At 42.6% G+C, this 20,208-nt stretch overlaps 1 protein-coding gene across 7 annotated transcripts in view; it reads left to right on the top strand.

Moving 5' to 3' along the window:
* The window catches only part of APBA2 (amyloid beta precursor protein binding family A member 2), a 266,467-nt gene that overhangs the window by 139,585 nt on the left and 106,674 nt on the right, over nucleotides 1–20,208 (top strand). For 5 of the 7 annotated variants that reach the window (XM_042941215.1, XM_042941219.1, XM_042941217.1 and 2 more), the window contains one exon: nucleotides 3,040–3,093. The exons of 1 other annotated variant lie outside the window; for it this stretch is intronic. The gene's annotated coding sequence lies outside the window, so the exon portion shown is untranslated. Of the gene's footprint in view, nucleotides 1–3,039; nucleotides 3,094–14,594; nucleotides 14,711–20,208 lie in introns of those variants that run through there. One more of the 7 variants, XM_042941221.1, reaches the window with a different exon arrangement.

Raw genomic sequence — 20,208 nt, 5'->3', positions numbered from 1 at the left:
CAATGCCTCCAGAGAGGCTAGAAAAGAGGATGGGATGTGTGTTTGGCCAAACATGGCTGAGAAGAAAAGCGTGGCTGTTCCGAACTTGTAGGTGACCCTTTGTGTTCATTCCAGCTGCTGGAATGGAGCAGGCCCTCCCTGGATGTGCCTGGCCAGGTGAGGGACTCAGAGCCAGCAGGGACCAGCTGACCCCCAAGGACCTTCCCAGGTCTCGGTGCTTGTGACTTTGTTGGTTTTTTTAAGGTAAACTGTCTGTCCAGAGACACAGTTCACCAAAATAACACAACCCTGCTTCAGCCAATGCAGGCAAGGGGCCCTGAGAGGACAGGGAGAGGGCACTGCTGCACGGAAGAGAAAATTCATATTTTTCTTCGGAGAAAATGGAAAGTGGTGCTGGGTCCAAGTGGTAGGTGACCTTGCTATTGAGTTAAAAAGCTGCTGGGGAAATTAGAGAAGACAGACATGAAAAGAATGCTAATGAATAGTGGTGGACCAGAGCCCGGAGCCCTGATTCCTCCACCGTCCACAAGGGGTACTTGTGTGATGCCTATAAATAGACATTTAAAAACCGATTCTAAATTGAATTAAGATGTGGGCCTGTTTCCTCCTATGGAAGAGCATTATGTAAAGTGCAGAGCTCTGCCTTTTTTCCAAGGCAGTTTGGCGATTCTGTGCCTCTGTTGGGAATCTGTGTGGAGCATGTGGGGGATGCTCGGGCTACCTATGAATGAGACTCTGTCCTCTTGGGAGACTTGCAGACTGAGGGCAGGCAGAGAGAGAGAAAAAGAGCGAGCGAGTGAGTGAGCTGGGGCTCCTTCCTCCAGGTGGAGCAGGGAAGCCCAGCTGAGCCTGAAGGCAGGCTCCGAGTTTCCCTGAGCTGCTTCTGGGCTGGGAGTGGCAGAAGCTGGACTTGTGGGCAGAAGGACACTTCCATAGGCCCACAGTGGCTCTGGACAATGCAGGTAGCTGTAGACCTCTGAGAGGGGAGGGGAGGACACCGTGGACATGTGGGGAGAATTCCAGCCTGTGCTAGTAGACCAAGGCTTCTAGGCTCTTCCATGCAGCCCTCTTGATCAAAACTGCTAGAGTGGTGGATTCTGGGAGAGGACCAAGGTCTTTCTCACTGACCTGCTTGAGTTCACAGAGCCAACTTGTAGCAGAGTGCAGAATGGAGGCCCTGTCTTACGACCACCAGTGAAGTGTTCTTGCCTCTGGACATAGCATTTAGTATGTGCTCTGACCCTGAAGTCACCTCTTTTTGGAAGTCCTGGGATGGTGGGATTTGGGGTAAAAAAGGAAATACCGTTTGATGGTAATGTATTCCCAGGCAGCGTTTTGGGGGCTTTGTTGCGCTTTCCCAGCCATGTTTAAGATCGAACTTATTGTCTACTTTTGCACATGATGAAGCTGAGGCCGACAATGTAAGGGGATTTGAAAGGCGACCGAAGGGGTGCCTGGGTGGCTCCGTTAGTTGAGCATCTGACTCTTGGTTTCTGCTCAGGTCATGGTCTCACAGTTCTTGGGATGCAGCCATGCTGTCAGCACAGAGCCTGCTTGGGATTCTCTCTGCCTTTCTCTCTGTCCCGTCCCTGCTTTCACTCATGCTCTCTCTCTCTCTGTCAAAAGAAATAAATAAACTTAAAAAAAAAGGCAGCAGAAAGCACCATACCCTTTGGAAGAATTTGAACAACTGTGTGAATGTCAAGTTCCCTCTGAGCAGAGACCAGCAGATTACAGATATACAAATGGCTTGGCCAAAAGGGAGGTACCTGCGGCCTTCTAAGGGATAGCTAGTCATTTTTAAAAATGTCTGAACTAGAGGCATCTGCAGTGGGCCAGTTTGGGGTGGCAGGGAACTCCCCCAAATTCCCTAATTAAAACCCACTCCTAGAAATGTCTGTCTAGGGAAATGAGAATGACTGTCAGTTTTCATTAAAAAAGTGTCAACCCTGGTTCCAGGTTAGACCTTTGTGATAAAGTAGAAGCCAGTGTCTGCCTGTGCCAATAGCAAGACCATATTACCTTCCCCCCTAGGAATGATGTCATCCCCTGTGACTTCAGGACCAGACTGAAGGTGAACTGTCCAGCCAGCACAGCTATTCATGAAATGCTATGCTCTTGGACCTTCTGTTCCCAGCAGACAAGGACCCGGGGAAGAGGCTGCCATTGCTGTGGTTTTGAAAGGAACAAAGACGTTCCTTTATAACGCATTTTGTCTTTAGCCAAATTGGAGGGAGAAGAGGAATTAAAAAAAAAATTAATTCCAGTATGGTTAACATACAGTATTGGGAAAAGAGGAATTTTGATTTGATATATAAGACCAATAAATCCCCCTCCTCTTGCACCATCCTGGGCTTCCAGCTTCTCTGGGTTGTCTGCTGCCCCTACCTTGAATTCCTGATCTAACCCAGGGCCTTGCCTTGAGCCCTTGAACCTATTAGACTTTCTCTTCAGCTTTCATTTGCAAAGCTGTCTGTCCAAGAGGAGTGTGAAACCTGATGGCCTGTTTTCTGTTCTCTTTTTGACACCCCGTTGCCCATGAGGAGGGGTGGGCTGTGAATCTGGGCAGAGGAAATGAGCAGTGGCCCGCTTTCCTTTCTCTTTCTTTTAATCTGTCTTCATCTCCCCAGCCCCCACAGGCACACCTACCTCCCTCTGAAAGTGTCCCAGAATACCGGTTCTGCACACTAGTGGGGTCAAGCTTTGTTGTGGGGAAATACATATTCATGAGGGCTTTGAGGAGCTTCATTAAAATGCGGAGGCCTCTTCTTCCAGAGTGATACACAAGCCATTGCTTTATTTGCCCAACATGATGTTCTTAAGACAATAATTATGTGAGGAATGGCTAAAGAAACATTTTAATTATTTGTTTCTGGTCATTTGTGATGGTCTCATTAGAATGAGAACCGGTTCACTTTTACAGGTAATTCAAAACCTCTCACTCGTTCAGATGTCTATACTTGCAGGAGCGCTATGTGATCACCCGTATCTTTTCTGAAACCCAAGTAATTTCCTCTATTTCCTTCTGTTTTATTGCAGAAAGATTTCATCACCAGGAGGTTTTGGGGGACATTACCAACCCACTTGTTTTCGGTAAGAAATATGAGGTCGCCTTGCATGGAGTGCGGTTTTGCTTCTGACATGTGTGAAATGGAATTATTTTCCTCGAGGGATGCCACACTTCAGGTGGATCTGGGCATCTGCCACGGTTCTTTATTTCCTGGGATGCTGGGATGTGTAATTCAGTGCGAGCCTCCACACAGGGAGTCTGAGGCTGGGGCTTGATTCACAGCCAAGGAGCCCGTGAGCACTGGGCTCACTGCAGAGTGCTTATATTGCCTAGAATGGACGTCTTTCCCTGTCACCCCTGAGACAGCAGTATCACAACCTCCCCCCATCCCCTCCTCACTATACTAGTGCTTCTGAAAACTGTAGTCCAAACCAGCTTCAGTCATTTATTTGTGAAACTCTTATCTAGATTCCTATTTATATCAAAAATCAATGTATATCACCAACAATAAATGCCATTTGCAACCTTTCACTATCAAACTTGGGCGACATTGTGTCTAATTAGAAGTGCACCACTGTGAAATATCAGGACGCCGAGAGGAAGACTCTAACTTTGATCCGAAAGAGCCCTCCTAATCTTCTCAGGGATGAGGGATGGCTCCGTGTTGCTGTTGCCCTGTGGGTGAAGCTATTCTGCGGCCCTGATCCCCCTGACCCACGGTCAGCCCTTGGCTTGCTCTTGCCCCGTAGGACCTGTAGCAGCAGATTTGCATAGGTCTTTGTAGCCCCAGTGCCAGCTGGCTGCCTGGTAGAGGGGACACTTGTAGGAGATTTGTTCTGACTAAGGATGAGTAGGTGTTCTTTTTCCTGGACCAAATATACCCTAGTGGCTGGGTTGTGGAGAAGCTGGTGTATGGGTTGGGGTATGTTTGGAGAGCAGGGTGGAGAGGAGACTGTTGTTGGAGGTTAGGCAGCTGGGGACCAGGAATTGTCTCTGTGTCTTGATGCCAGAGCAGGTCTGAGCTTCTGATGGATTCCGTGGGTTCTTATGCATCCATGGGCTTGGATAGGGCAGCACTGGTCAGCAGTCCAGAGTGTCATATGGAGGGAAGTAGTGGCTTGGGGACTTCCAAATGAGAGAAGTAATTTGGGATTTCCCAGTGGGGAAGTTCTGTGCCAATCTGAGGATAAAGACGAAGATCAGAGGGGCAGAATTGGGATACCAGAGCCTCAAGACCGGGTCCCAAACCACTGTTTTGCCTCTGGGGCAGTAGGAAGACACAAGGCCTGCTGTTTGGAGCTACTGAAAGAGCCTTCTTTTGTAAGTCAAGGCAGCTGCCTTTATTTTACTTGCTAATCCAGCCTCTATCCTACATTAGGTAACTCCCCATAAGCACTGTGCTATTCATGGGCAGGAATTCACCTCACATTGTATTGGGGATTTTTCTTGTCACACATGTCCTGGCTGGATTGTGTGGTCACTTTGGGGGTAGGGAGGGTGGCACATTCATAAGGCATTTAAGAGTTAGAATAATCAGCCCCTCTCCAAGGAAGTAGAGGGGGAAATGTTGCAGGAACTGCATGACTTGTAACGCATTTGGGCATAAGAATAAATGAGTATTTTTCTAACTTTTCCTTAATTGTCAGTCTTTAATGTTTATGAATTTACTTCTATGCTCTCAACGAGGCCTTTTCAATCTCGTTTGCTTTTTTTAAAAATGTTTATTTGTTTTATTTTGAGAGAGGGAGGGAGGGAGGGGAGAGAGAGAGAGAGAGAGAGAGAGAGAGAGAGAGAATGTGAGCAGGGGAGGGGTAGAGAGAGGGAGGGAGAGAGAGGAAATCCTAAGCAGGCCCTGCCACTAGCACAGAGTCTGATGAAGGGCTCGAACTAATGAACCACAAGATCATGACCTGATCCAAAATCAAGAGTCAGATGCTTAACCGACTAAGTCGCCCAGGCACCCCCTGTTTGATTTTCTGTTTAGACTCATTTTTTTGGTTATTTATTTATTTTTGAGAGAGAGGGAGGGGGAGAGAGAACGAGCAGGGGAGGGACAGAGAGAGGAGAGAATCCCAAGCAGGCTCCACACTACCAGCACAGAGCCAGATGCAGGGCTCTAACCCACAAACCGTCAGATCATGACCTGAGCCCAAATCAAGAGTCAGCCCAAATCAAGAGTCAGATGCTTAACTGACTGAGCCATCCCATATAGATTTCTCAGCTACCCTTAGCTATGAAAATACTGAAGAATTTTAGGGGATACTGGGAAGGGAGGAGATTTTTTTGCAATTGGCAGCAAGGGTAGCTTGTGAAGAGAGATGTTCTTATGGGGAATGGGTCTCACAAATTGTGGTGACATTCCAATCTTCTGGGAGCCCAGGGTCAACCAGCCAGTGCAGTCCATCCAGCCTCTCAGAACTGTCCAGCGTGAAATTGGCCTCTTGAAGTTTTATCTAAATGAAACTGGGGCTGTCGTTGCTTTTTGATGGAACCGCAGGGCAATTCTGTTTGTGCCTCTAAGGTATAAGGCATTTTTTTCTTTTGAGCCCAAAAAAGACCTAGTGGGATTTTTACGTATCCTGAAAGACTATTAGAGTATCAAAGTCAGCTGCAATAGACAAGACATCTCACTCTCTTTCCGATTGTGCTCGCTCATCTGCAGTGTAATGGGACTGCCATTTAAGTGAATACACTCGTCATGATTCTTTGCAGCTTCCCTGCAGAAAAGTGTATTTCTTCTGTGAGAGAAAAGTGGCAATGAGATGGATATTTTTAAATGTCAATTATTGCTGGAATGAATCTCTGTGAGGAGAGCTGCAGAGAGAAGAGACCGGGGTTTATTTATTTTTCTACTGCAAATGAACCACTCTGTAGCATCAGAATACTAATACCCAGAGTCTATGCCTGACATCTCCTTCTAAAATAATTTGGTGAATATGCTTCTGCTTATGGTAAAAGTTGGGCGCTGTGTTCCATTTTTTTTCCCCTGGCGGGGATTAAATCCTAGGCCTCAGTATTCTATGATATCAATCCTACGGGCTGTTGATCTCTATAGTGTTTGGATTGTAATTACAGCTGACCATTGAACAACATGGGTTAGGGATGCTGACCCTCATATCGTTGAAAATCTGCATATAACTCTTGACTCCCCAGAAACAACCACTAATCACCTATTGTTGATTGAAAGTCTTACCGGTAACTTAAACATTCAATTAACACGTATGTAAAATTTTTTTATGTTGTATGTATTATATACTGTATTCTTATAATAAGCTAGATAAAAGAAAATGTTAAGAAAATCGTGAGAGAAAGTACACTTACAGTACTGTCGTATTTATGAAAAAAATAATCTGCCTAAAAGTAGAACTGTGCAGTTCAAACTCATGTTGTTCAAGGACCAATTGTATATAAATTTAGTGATTTCCTGAAGGAATGGTGGAAAGATTAATAAGGTGTGTTTAAATCATGAGCAGTCTCAGAAAATATATGTTAAGTTAGAAGATGTTGCATTCGCAAAAATTTTTACGATTTTTGGTAATGTCAGCATGCTCTTGCCCAAGTGTAAACACATAAAATGCTGTGTAAAAGCTGACCAAGAATTATTTTAAAATACAAGATCCAGGGGGGAGCCTGGATGGCTCAATCGATTAAGCATCTGACTCTTGATCTTGGCTCAGATCATGATCTTATTGTTTGTGGGTTCGAGCCCTGCATCAGGCACTGCACTGACAGTGCAGAGCCTACTTGGGATTCTCTCCCTCTCTCTCTCTCTGCCTCTCTCCTGCTTGTGCTTGCTCGCTTGCTGTGTCTTTCTCTTAAATAAATAAACACACATTAAAAAAATTATAAGATCCAAAGAAAGGCAGTGAAATTCCCAGCTACTAGACATTAAAAGAAAACACAAAACTGGAATGTTAAGGGGAAGCTGGCATAAAGGTGGGGCAGTGAGGTTCCGATAGAAGGTTGCAATTAAGATTGTGTGATATTTGTGGGATGAGTGGGACCGGATGGTGAGCCTAATAACAAACTCTCACATGTACAGGAACACAGGAGGTGGCAGAGATATATTATTGACAAGGTGGGAAGTGATGCAGGACAACTGGTTGTCCACATGGGAGAAGCGAAAATGGTATCCCTACCTCACAGCATACACACAAATAAATGCCAGTAGAATTAATGACTATGAAGGGCAAGATGTTAAATTGTATACAAGAGATTTTTTATATGTCCCTGAGGTAGGAAAAGGTAAGACATACACACAGGCACAGAAAAGATCAGTTAATTAAACAGCAATGTTAGCAGCTTCTTTAAGAGCAGGGATATAAAGGTTTAGGGGGGCCTGGGTGGCTCAGTCAGTTGAGTGTCTGACTTTGGCTCAGGTCATGATCTTGTGGTTCATGGGTTTGAGCCCTGTATCGAGCTCTGTGCTGACAGCTTGGAGCCTGAAGCCTGCTTTGGATTCTGTTTCTCCCTCTCTCTCTGCCCCTCCCCTGCTCTTTGTCTGTCTGTCTCTCTCTCTCAAGAATAAAAAACATTAAATTTTTTTTTAAAGGCTTAAAACAAACTATCACCTGGAATAAATATCTGAGATGTATTTACTGTAAGGGATTAGCATTCTGTCTGTATAATAAGGAACTCTTCCAAATCAATTAGAAAAAGACAATGTAATTGAAAAAAATGAGCAACTGATATGAAGAAGAAGGGGGTGGGATGATAACGTTGGGGATGCCTAAATGGTGTGTTCATGGATGTTTGTCACGTTACTCTGTACACTCATTTTTGTGTATTTGAGAAAGTTGATAAAAGAATAGGTTCTAATGCACAACTCACTGTAGACCCACACAAACCTCTCTGCTCTTGTGTCTGTCTGGCAGGGCAATCTTGCTCCTATGTACTAGCTAATCCTCTGACTCGACTGGAACTGCTGACTTCTTAGGCTCCCCTTCTTATGGGTAGTTCTGCATCCGTCTTGTCATTGAAATGGTTAGGGTTTCTTTCTTTCTTTTTTTTCTTCCCAGCTTTATTGAAGTGTAACTGGTAAACAAAGTGCACATATTTCATGTATACAGTTTAGGGAGTTTGGACATATACATACATTCATGTTACTGTCACCACGACTTACTCATTACCTCCAAAAATTTCCTTGTGTCCCTTTGTGTTTTGTTTGTTTTATAGGAAGAACACCTAACATGAGATGTACCTTTTTAAAAATTTTTTTTTTGAGTACATAATACCTCGCTTAACTATAGGCATTATGTTTCATGGCAGTTCTCTAGAACTTACTCGTCTTGCGTAACTGAAACTTTCTACCCATTGAACAGCTTCCCATTTCTCCCTCCCCTCTGCCCCTGGCAACCACCCTTCTAGTGTCTACTTCTATACCTTTGAGGACTTTACATGTAAGAGGAATCACGCAATATTTGTTCTTCCGTGACTGCCTTATTTCACTTAGCATAATGTCCTCCAGGTCCACCTGTGTTATTGCAAATGGCAGGATTTCCTTTGTTTTAAAACCTGGATAATACTCCACTGTATGTATATATCTCACTTTCTTTATCTGTTCATCTGTTGATGAACATTTGGTTTGTTTCTATGTCTTGGCTGAATGAGCCAGGCTTTGCACACTGATCTGCCCTGTTGTTTCAACAGCAATGTTCCCATAGGTTTTTTTGTTTTTGTTTTTCTCTGTGTGGCTGATCCCTCTTCCATGGGCTTCTCCCCATCTTGATAGACGAGGCTCAAGGGCCACCCTTTTTGGGGCCTTCATTGGACACTTAAGCCCCAGGTGAGCCTGTTCTGTGCTCTCCTGCCTCACTGCCGATCTCTCCATGGACTTGCATGCCTGCTTCTTCTGCATCCTTCAAATGTCCATCCCAGTTACCTCATGGATAGTAGATGCTCCAGAAGGCTGTGCTCACTGTGTAGCTCTAGTTTCTTAAACTTCCAGAAGCTCATTGACCTCATCTGTAAGTGGGGACTTGTGGTTTTCGGGGCTACTTGTGAGAATGAACCACATCATGGATGGAGAGTGCATGGCATGTAATTGCTGCCCAATATTATGGGTGTCCTTCCCCGGAGGAAGCAAGGAGAGGATCTGAGGCTGGCCATTATGATTTGCTTTCAGGCTTGGTATGTGTGTTTTCAAATACTTGAAAATACCTGCTCTGACACCTAACTTTCTTTTTCTTAAAGTTGCAACGTGTTAAGAGAGAAAACATTTCATCAACACCTTTTTTAAAGGATGAAAAACGTGTTAAGAAAATAGCAGTATGAGCTGCTACTAGGTTGAGCTCCACATAATTAGTGTGATTAAATTGAAGGAAGTTAGCCATTACTGTATGTAACTTTTTATTCATGATATTCAGATCTAATTAATTATACCAAGTTCTAATTAATTACATGAGTGTGTAAGCTGGCATTCTCAAACTGTGTTTGGTGGAGTCCCAGGAGATGTTCCTGAAAATAGTAATCCGCATTCAGATCAGGCTGGGACACGCTGTCTGTACTGCCCCCTCTTGGAGAGTCCCAGAGCACCATATTAAAGACCTTTTGAAGTCCTGCAAGAAAGCTGCTTATTTAATTCTATTTAACTCCTCATTTTCCAAACTGATTTTGACTACAGGTGCTTCTAGATACATAAGAAAATGCTAACTGAAGTCAGAACAGTTCTTATGCCATAGCTTGTGCTCGGACTGGTTGATAAGCAACATATATGTTGATGAGGACATTCCTTAAGTCTTCCAGGGTAGCACTGCTGGGGTCTGTATTGTGGCAGACCATACTGCCAAGAGTTTTTCTTTCAGAGTCCAGGGCTGGTACAGATTAATCTCTTTTCATGGGTGTATCACTTAATTTCCTTTGGTCAATCTGCAGGGGAAAATGGTAGTGACTTGCCGGCCCTTCAGGGTGGCTGTCAAGGTGAGAGTACTTAGAAGTGGCCTCCTTCACTCCTGGCCTGTGAAGGGCTCCTGTAGTGGTTACCAGTTTTGGCAGAGACCCTCATTTACAAAGGAGGCCATGTTACTGAGCACGTCCTGGCCTCAGGGTCAGAGAGAGAGAACCACTCACCTCCTGGCAAGGTCTTTGTCGGAGGTTTGAAAGGGGACAACTGCCCTCCATTTTGTTTCCCAGCCACTTCAGGGAAGTGTAGAGTGTTGTGATGTAGAATGTAGAGTGTTAGAGGAGATGATTTTGGGGAGAGGTGACTCATCAGTCCTGTAGGTTATGCAGGAGGAGTGAGGTTTAACCTTTCATCTTGAGGGGGGAGTATACATTTCTCGGCGGGGGGGAGAGACAGACAGACACACAGACAGACACAGAGAAAGAGGAAGGTGGAGCATTCCAGGCAAACAGAAGTATGTGTATGATTCAAGCATGGAGACATGAAGTGACATGACAGGCCCTAGGGGATGTAGTTGACCTTGAACAACGTGGGGGTTAGGGGCACTGACCCCCCACTCCCCCCACACCATGCAGTCAAAAATCTGTGTATAGCTTTTGACTCACCAAAAACTTAACTACTAATAAATAGCCTACTGTTGACTGGAAGCCTTACTAATGACATACACAACTGATGAACACATTCTGTATGTTATATGTATTATATACAACACTCTTACAGTAAAGTAAGCTAGAGAAAAGAAACTGTTATTAAGAAAAGCATAAGGAAGGAGTACATTTATAGTATCGCACTGCATTTGCTGAAGTAATCTACACCTCAGTGGACCCTAGCAGTTCAAACCCATGTTGTTCAATGGCCAGCCGCAGTTGGCTTGACAGAGTAGACAGAAGATGCAGTAGGAGGGGCCAGACTGTCCTGTTCACATGGCCATAGAGAAGCCTAACAGGGCTGACACCATAGATGACTGTGGAAGGCAGGCAGAGGGGGTGAAGGCCCAGGTGCTGGAGGCTCCTCACATGGTTCCTGGGGAAAGATGCTGTGTCCTGAGTAAAGGCTGGTAGAGTGTGGAGGCAAGGACTGAGGTGACAGACACCAAGGAGGAAGAGGTAGCAGAGCCATGTGGAGGGAGCAGGAGTTGGGAACTCGGAGAGAAGACCATATTTGAGGTGGAAATAGAATTATTGAATTCCTACTTCATGAAGGGCCAGGGAGCTTTTGAGGGGGTGGGGGTGGGGCTGGGGAGTCAGTCTCTTAGGCCAGGCTGGCTGAGGCTGTGGGTGGGGGTGACCTCCACGGGGAGTGAAGGAGCCTGAGGAGAATGGGCAGAAAGTGGGTGGAAACCAGGAAGGAAGGGGGCTGAGGATTTTCATCGGCTGGGAGACCAAATAGGATTTTTAAAAGGCAGAGAATGTGGCTGTGGGATTTTTCTTTTTCATGAGCACAGACTAAGAAGGGGAGAAGAGAAGGGGGTGGGAACAGAAGGGAACAAGGTATTTTTCTGTGGAGGTGGAAAATTGTTCAGTGTAGTTTATGGATGAGGAAAGAAGCGGTGCGTGTAACACACGCAGCGAGGAGGGAGAATGGAGTGGGCCTGGGTGCCAATGAAGAGAGCTTCTTGTTTCCTGGAGGGAGTGTTGGAGGAGAAGACTCTGGGCCTTTCTAGCTGTGACCTCTGTTCTCTCTGGGAGGTGGGAGTCAAGTCTGTGAAAAGCAGAAAGGAGTCCCCAGGATGGAAATACATTCAGCACCTGTGTTAATCTTTTGAGCAAATATCTCCAGTAGTGGCAAGTGTACTTTGGGAGGGTGGATTTGACTCATCCTGATTTTGAAAGTCATTCCCAAAGACAACCGGCCTCCACTGTTATTTTTAGCCATGAGAAGACTGGAGTATCTCTGTGGTCTCCCCAGGTCCTGAGAAAAATGACACTCATTGGAGTGTTTGGCTTTTTGTCTATACGCAGTTTTGACAGTCCTGTTTACGGTTCTGCAGCAAAGACAGGAGAGCGAGGGTGTTGTTCCAGACTGAGAGACCTGTCAGTTGCCAAAGAAAATTAGCTCCTGTGTGTGATACCTTGAGACTCCATATCAGAAAATCCCATCAGCTTTGGGGAGCAATTAGCTTTGAGATAAATCATAACTTCCTCTCCTTTCTCAGGGCTCTGGGGGGATGGGGTCGGGTGCAAGCCAGAGTTCACAGCACCCTAGCTGCGCCCACATTCATTGCTCCCTGGGTGACTTCTTTTAGTCACCAAGTCATGAAGCCAAGGATTCCTTTAGGCTCTGAGAGGCCCTGGTTGCCTCCGTTTCTTGGTGAGGTCCTATATTTGTGCAGGGGCAGCCCCTGGATGGAAGGCACCTTGCAGATGATTTCACTTCTACCAGTGCACTCCTTTTCCCTACGCCTCAGATCCAGAGGTATGAAACAGTAGCATTCCTTTATTGAGCACAGTTGTGCACCAGACAAAGGTAGAATCAGGCTTAATCAGAGCTCCTTAAACTCTGTAAGTGGATGTCATGATTTCTGTTTTACAGAGAAGATAGGTTTAAAACAGGATATCTTAGGCATGGCCAGACAGTATACAACTGAGCTGGGTGCTGTGGGGCACAACACGGTGAATGAAGCATGTAGCACACCTCTCCCCACCTCCCCTGCAGACTTAGAGGTGCCTGCCGGCCTCCTGCAGTTACTGCCTCTGGGCAGGGGGAGGACCCCCAGTGGCCCTGAGCCCAGCCCTGCTCTGAGGGGAAAGTTGCTTTGTGACCTGATGCCTCTTTGTTTTCTCATCCAACAAAGGACTTGGGGAGGAGGAATGGGGAGTTTAATGGGTAGAGAGTTCAGTTTTGTCAAAGAAAAGAGTTCTTGGGATGGATGGGCGTACAACAGTGTGAATGTGCTTAATGCCACTGAATTGTACACCTAAAAATGGTCTAGATGGTAAATTTTATTATGTTTATTTTAGCACATTTTAATTTTTTAATGTTTATTTTTGAGGGGGGGGGAGGGGCAGAGACAGACAGAGATACAGAATCTGAAGCAGGCTCCAGGCTCTGAGCTGTCAGCACAGAGCCCGACGCGGGGCTTGAACCCGCCAACTATGAGATCATCACCTGAGCTGAGGTCAGACGCTTAACCAACTGAGCCACCCTATATTTTAGCACATTGTAAAAAACAGAAGGAACACAGCACCGTATTCTTGAATGTTGTTATTAAAAGCACAGGGCCCATCACCGAGACACTTCACATGTATAGATTCTATCTACAATTATTCTTCACACCCCTGAGTTTGTGCCTTCCCATCATTCAGGGACTTGGTTTCCAGTCTCTCCTCTCTCCTGTTACTCTGCTCCAAATGTCGTCGTGATCTCTGTCCTTATTCTAGTCTGGCTCAGATGGGAAGCTGTTCTCTACGGTGGTTTTGTCAGGTCAAAGTGTGTGAATGTGTGTGAGAGAGTGTGAGTGAGTGGATATGAGTCTATGTGTGAGTGTCTGTGAGTGTGTATGAGTGTGTGTGTATGTGTCTATGTGTTTGAGATGTGCGAATCTGTGTGTGTGTATAAGTCTGTGTCTGTGTCTGTGTGTGTGTATGTGTATGAGTCTTTGTGTTTGAAGAGTGTGTGAATCTGTGAGTGTGAGTGTCTCAGTCTATGTGAGTGTGTCTGTATCAGTCTGTGTGTCTGTGGGTGAGAGTGATGTGAGTGAGTCTCTGAGTGTGTGAGGGGGTGTGGGTGTATGTGTAGGGGAAGCAGGCTGGATCCTCCTTTTAGATGCTGGACTAGTAAAAGAGAGCCTAGCCTGGGGATCGTCCCCAGGTGCCCTTAACCCCGTAGCGCACCAGGACATCATAGAGGAGGCTCCAGGAAGCCTGACTCACAGAAATGAGGGCAGTGTTTACAGTGCCATGACAGCAGGCGGAGCCCCTGGCTCAGAATAAAATCTGAAAGAAAACTTTAAAAAGTGAGCCTTTGCCCATAATATGGTGGCTTCTCTAGTCTCATCTGAGTTGTGTTCTTCCTTCCCTGTCACAGTCCACACCGCGTAACAACCACTTGGACTTACAGAGTGATAGAAAGCAGAAGGAGGCTCTGGAGACTCACCTTTTCAAGGCCTCTGTTGTTAATTGCGTAGTGTGCAAGATCAGCAATATAGACCATAATATGTTTTTTTCAAATAAGCTTTTTATTTTTTGATTCTTTTAAATTAAAATTTTTTTTAATGTTTGTTTATTTTTGAGAGAGAGAGAGACAGAGCACGAGCTGGAGAGGGGCAGAGAGGGAGGAAGACACTGAATCTGAAGCAGGCTTCAGGCTCTGAGCTATTAGCACAGAGTCTGACCCGAGGCTCAATCCCACGGACCCTGAGATCATGACCTGAGCTGAAGTCAGATGCTTAACCAACTGAGTCACCCAGGAAACCCTTAAATTTTTTTTTTTTTTTTTTTTTTGAGAGGGAGAAAGGGAGAACGTGAGCAGGGGTTGGGGAGGAGAGGGAGAAGGAGAGAGAATCTTAAGCAGGCTCCATGCCAAGTGCAGAGCCTGATGCAGGGCTCGATCCCATGACCCTGGCATTATGACCTTAGATGAAATCAAAAGTTGGACACTCAACCCCTCTTAGCTACCCAGGTGCCCCCAAATAAGCTTTTTAAATTGAGGTGTACTTTTCTGCTTGTGCAAATTATTGCCATGAATTTTCTCAAAGTGAACGCATCCATGTAAACTATTACCCAAATGAAGAAATAAAGCATCACTAGAACCCAAGAATGCCATCAATACCACAATATCTTAATTAGTGTGATTTTATAGTAAGTATTTAGTTCTGTTAGTTTTAAGTCCTTCAGTTTTGCTCTTCAATATTATCTTGCTATATTTGGCCTTTTGCATTTTCATATAAAATTTAGAATCATTCTGTCAATTTCTGTATAAACACTTGCTTGTGAAATACTACTGAGGTTTTGATGAGAGTTCTTCAAATTATAGCTCCATTAAGAGGGAGACTTTATGCTATTGTCTCCTAACCCATGAACATGTAATTTCTTTCTCTTTGGACTTAATGCAAGTTTTCTTCATATATTTTATAGTTTTGTATGTATAACATCTTCTGTTAGATTTCTTCCAAGGTATTTGGGTACTGTTTTGTTTGCTATTGTTATTGCTATCATAAGTGTTTTTCTTTAATTCTATATTATAATTCCTTTTCATGGGTATTTATAATGTGATTGTTTCTTAAATGTTTCCCTTATATTTATCAACCTTGTTAAATTCATTTATTAGTTGTGGTAGTTTATTTTTAAGATCTTTTAGATTTTCTACATGCATAATCATGCTGTCTATGAATAATGAGAGTTTTTTTTTTTCCTTTTTGTGCTGATTGCAAACCCCAGTTCAATAATTTCCCTCTTGGGGGAAAATCTTTCAGTATTTCACTTTGAATTAAGCTGGTTGCTCTCATTTTTTTGTGTGTGTGCATACTATTTATAAGAACAAAAAATTTCCTTTTATTCTAGTTAGCTACAGCTTTATCATGAGTGGGGGTTGAATTTTATCAAATATTTTTTCTGCCTCTAATTAGTCAAAGACTATTTTCCCTTTAATTAATGTGAATTATATGATTGATTTCCAAATATTAAACCAACCTTGCATTTCTGGACTACAACTGATTTGAGATATGATATAGTTTTTATGTTGATTTAATGATTTTTAATAGCTCTTTTTGCAACTGTCTTTAACAGTGTTTTGCCTATACTTTTATTTTCATATAATGTCAAGGTCAGGTTTTGGCATCAAAGTAGTGATGATTTTATAAAGTGTACCTCTTTTTATGTTCCCTGGAAGATTTTGGGCAATATTGGTGTTTCCCTTTCCCTCTCTTCCTCTCTCCTTCCTCCCTCCCTCCCTCCCTCCCTCCCTTTCTTCCTTCTTCCCTGTCTTCCTTCCTTCCTTCCTTCCTTCCTTCCTTCCTTCCTTCCTTCCTTCCTTCCTTCATGTTTGGAAGAGTTGGGAAGCCACTGAGGTTGGAAATTATTTGAGAAGTTTAATTACAGATTTAGTTTCTTTAATAGATACAGGACCATTGGATGTTTTTTCTTCTGGTGTCAGTTTCACTAAATTGTGTTTCAGGAAGCTGTGCATTTCATAAAAACTGTGACAGTTATTTGTGTTAAGTCATTTATTATGTCTATTATTATCTTTTACAAATGATATCTACCTGTTCATTTCTGATATTGTAGTTTGTGCATGCTCCCCCTTCCTATCTCCTACTGCCACTTTTATCATGCTAGGGATTTACAAATTTAATATTCTTCCTAAGAACCAACATTGGGTTTATTGCTTTTCCCCTATTATACATTTGTTTTCTCTTTCAGTTTTTCCTGCCCCCATATTGATTATTTCCTTCAACTTTATTTGGGGTTTAATTTGCTGTTATTTTCAAAATAATTGAAAATAAATAGATATCTAGGTTATTTTTGTAGCCTTTTAAAATTTTCTAATAAAGAAATTTAAAGTTATAAATTTCCCTGTAAGCCTGCTTTAGCTGTAATCTACTACTTTTAATTATTATGGTTAGAAACACATAAAATATGCCCTTTTTAAGTGTATAGCTCAGTGGTGTTAACTATATTCACATTGTTGTGAAACTTATCCCCAGGACCTTTTCATCCTATAAATGTGAAACTCTGTACCCATTAAACAGTAACTTCTCTTTTTCCCCTATCCCCAGCCCCTGGCAACTGCCATTCTTTCTGTCTCCATGAATGTGACTACTCTAGGTGCCTTATATAAATGGAATCATACAGTATTTGTCCTTACAACTGGCTTTTTTAGGTTAGTATATTGTCTTCAAGTTTCATCCATGCTGTAGCATATGTTTGAATTTCCTTCCACTTCCATAATATTCCATTGTATGTTTATATCATGTTTTCTTTATCCATTCATCCATTGATGGACATTTGGGTTGCTTTCACCTTTGGGCTGTTGTGAATAGTGCAGCTATGAATATGAGTATGCAACACTATTTTTAAAAAGTATTTTTATTTTTATTTATTCATTTTTTATTTTTTATTTTTTTTGAAAGAGTACACATGCATGAGAGTGGGGGAGGGGCAGGGAAATCTTCAGCAGGTTCCATGCCTCCCTTGGAGCTGGATGTGGCACTCCATCTCACGACTGTGAGATCATGACCTGAGCCGAAATCAAGAGTCAGACACTTAACCGACTGAGTCACCCAGGGCACCCCGCTATTTTTTGATATGTTGTAGTTTCATTATTAATCTCTTCAAATGTTTTTAAATTTTATGATTATTTTCTTCTTTGATATGCGAGTTATTTCAAAGTGGTCAATTTCCAAATGTCTGCATATTTTCTAGTCATATTTTTGTTGTTTATTTCTTGCTTAATTATACTATAGTCAGAAATACATCCTTTATGGTTTTTAACATTTCAAAATTTTTTAGACTCATTTTAGATTTGCCTACCATATGATTAATTTTGATAAATTTTCTGTGTGCATTTGTATGTGGTTTCTTGGTACAGTAATTTACATATATCAACGAAGAAAATTTTGGTAATTATGGTGTTCATGTCTATTTCCATTCTGATTCTTTTCTGCTTGTTATATCATTTACTGGGAGAAGTATGTTAAAATATTCTACTGTGATGTTAGATTTGTCTTTTTATAGTTCTGTCAGTTTTCCCCTTTATACATTCTGAGAGCATATAACTAAATACATATAAATTTAGAATTTAAATTTAGACTTTAAATTTGGAATTTAAATTTAGACTTTATTCCTAGCAGATTGCCCTATGTTTTATTGTGAATTATTTCTTTTTCTCTTCTAGAAATGCCTCTTTTCCTAAAGTGTACTTTGTCTATCAATGTAACTACACCAACAACTTTCTTTAAAATATTTTTTACTGTTTAAATTTACAGGGAATCAAATAGATAGTAGAAGAGTTCTCATGTATCCTACACCCATTTTTCCCTATTAACATCTTACATTAGCATGGTACATTTCTTGCATGTAATAAACCAGTCTGAATACTTCATAATTAACTACAGTGCATCCTTCATTTTTTTTTATTTTTTATTTTTTACTTCACATCCTTTTTCTGTTCCAGGCATCCACATTACATTCAACCTTCATGTCTCTATAGACACTTTTAGATTGTGATAGCTTCTTAGGCTTTCCTTGTTTCTGATGACCTTGACGGCTTTGAGGAATATTGCTCAGGTATTTTATAGAATATGCTACAGTTTAGGTTTGTCTGATTTTTTTCTGATGGTTATACAGGAGTTACAGGCTCTGGGTCAAAAGACTGCATAGGGAAGAGCACCGTTCCCATCATCTCAAATCAAGGGTACATAACACATCCCTTGATACTCACCTATATCACCTGTAAGTTATCTTTCATCTCCATGAGGGGGCGGTAGCTAACAGATTATATGGAATTCTTAACCCACAGATTTGTCCCTTCTCTTTCATTTATTGATACACTCATTCATTTATTTATGTCCATGTGGATTTGTGGATCTTTTTTTTGTACTTTGGGCTGTAACTCAGTACTGTGTTATTTATACTGTCGTTCAAATTGTTTCACCTTTCACTGTTTCTTAACATATCCGAATATCAGCCTCACTTTTCTGTTCCCTCTTCTCTCCAGGAGTTTGGCTTCTCAGGTTCTCTCTCACTGCGTTAGGAGCTTGAAACTATAATTTTTTATATCCCTCATAAAACTGCCAAGAGTTCTGCTTAGCCCTGTTGTTTCTTGACCACCACTTTCTGCTTGTTTTTTTTTTTTTTAATTTTTTTTTAAACATTTATTTTTGAGACAGAGAGAGACAGAGCATGAATGGGAGAGGGTCAGAGAGAGGGAGACACAGAATCTGAAACAGGTTCCAGGCTCTGAGCTGTTAGCACGGAGCCTGACGCGGGGCTTGAACTCACGGACCGCGAGATCACGACCTGAGCCGAAGTCGGACGCTTAACCGACTGAGCCACCCAGGCGCCCCTCTTTTTTTTTTTTTTTAATTTTTTTAACTTTTATTTTCTGCTTGGTTTTTAAACCTCTTGGCTCCTACCAGTTATGGATCCACTAATGCTTTAGAGAAGCCACACAAAATGCTCGGCTTATTTCAGTTATAGTTTCTTGGTTGTCAGGATCTCAGCCCCTCAAGTCCTAGTTGCCTTGGCAGATCTCTGATGCTTCCATAGAGATTTTTTAAAAAGTCATCAAGAGCTGCTGGTTGTTCTTGGTGGAAGGCTTAGTCTGGCACAAGCTGGTGTGTCATAGCCTGAAGTAGGATTCATCGGGCATAATAACATTGTTTGTTTTCTCCATCCACTATGTCCTGGTTAATGGTGCCTCATATTATTTGAAGATCTAATACTTTGCTCCCAGTCATCCAGTATCCTCAATAATACATATTTTATATGTTATGTAGGAGAATGAATCATTCTTTACATATCCTTATCTATACCCTTAGTCACAAGGGCTATGAAAAAGGATTCTCTGCTGACTTCTTTTCAAGGTAAGGGAAAAAATAATGATCTTGGAAGAAGATAGCCTTCATCATAAAGCTTCTGATGAAAGGAACAGATGGAGAGGGCTCTGTGAAATAGGCTCTTTGATCTTGGGGACCTAGCAACAGTACAATTACTGATGCAATTTTTTGGTTAGACCTTAAAGAAATTAAGTCTCTCTATATGGTTAAGGATGGATTTGTGTACGAACATCAGTCAGAGGTAAAGTCTGTGACTCACATTAGGGTGTCTGGCAGTGAAAGCATCCCTTTAACTAGATTGAACAGGGTATATAACAGGTCTTCCAAGCATGCTCTGGCTAAGCTTGCCTCTGCCATCCCTAGACTTGGGGAAAATACATTTGTATTTCCCTACCTCTCCAGTTTTGTGTATTCTGCAGTTCTGAAGAGCAGCTGTCTTCCTTGTTCATCACCCATGATGGAACACAGCCAAATCATTGGGAAAGTCCCCACAGATTGAGTTATCCATAAATTGATGCCATTTTAGTATGATCATTCGATTAGGCACAAATCCATCTCATTGTGTCACACCCATTTCAACATAATTCACAAGAATGTTGGGAAGGACCTGGCATGTATCTTGTTGAAATCCAGGTGCATTCTTGTTTCAGGATCTCCTTCGTGTACCTCTGTACATACTCTATCAGAGAGAGAATGGGAGTAATTTCGCAAACTCATGGTTAGCTCTTGCAGTGGCTACTTTTCTTAAAGGTGATCACAACCCAACCCATTAAAAAGTGCATTTTAGAACTTTGCTGTCCA

Source organism: Panthera leo, chromosome B3 (genome assembly GCF_018350215.1).
Source record: "Panthera leo isolate Ple1 chromosome B3, P.leo_Ple1_pat1.1, whole genome shotgun sequence".
Taxonomy (NCBI): domain Eukaryota; kingdom Metazoa; phylum Chordata; class Mammalia; order Carnivora; family Felidae; genus Panthera; species Panthera leo.
The sequence above is the reverse complement of the archived record's forward strand: the minus strand, read 5'-3'. Positions and strand labels throughout refer to the sequence as shown.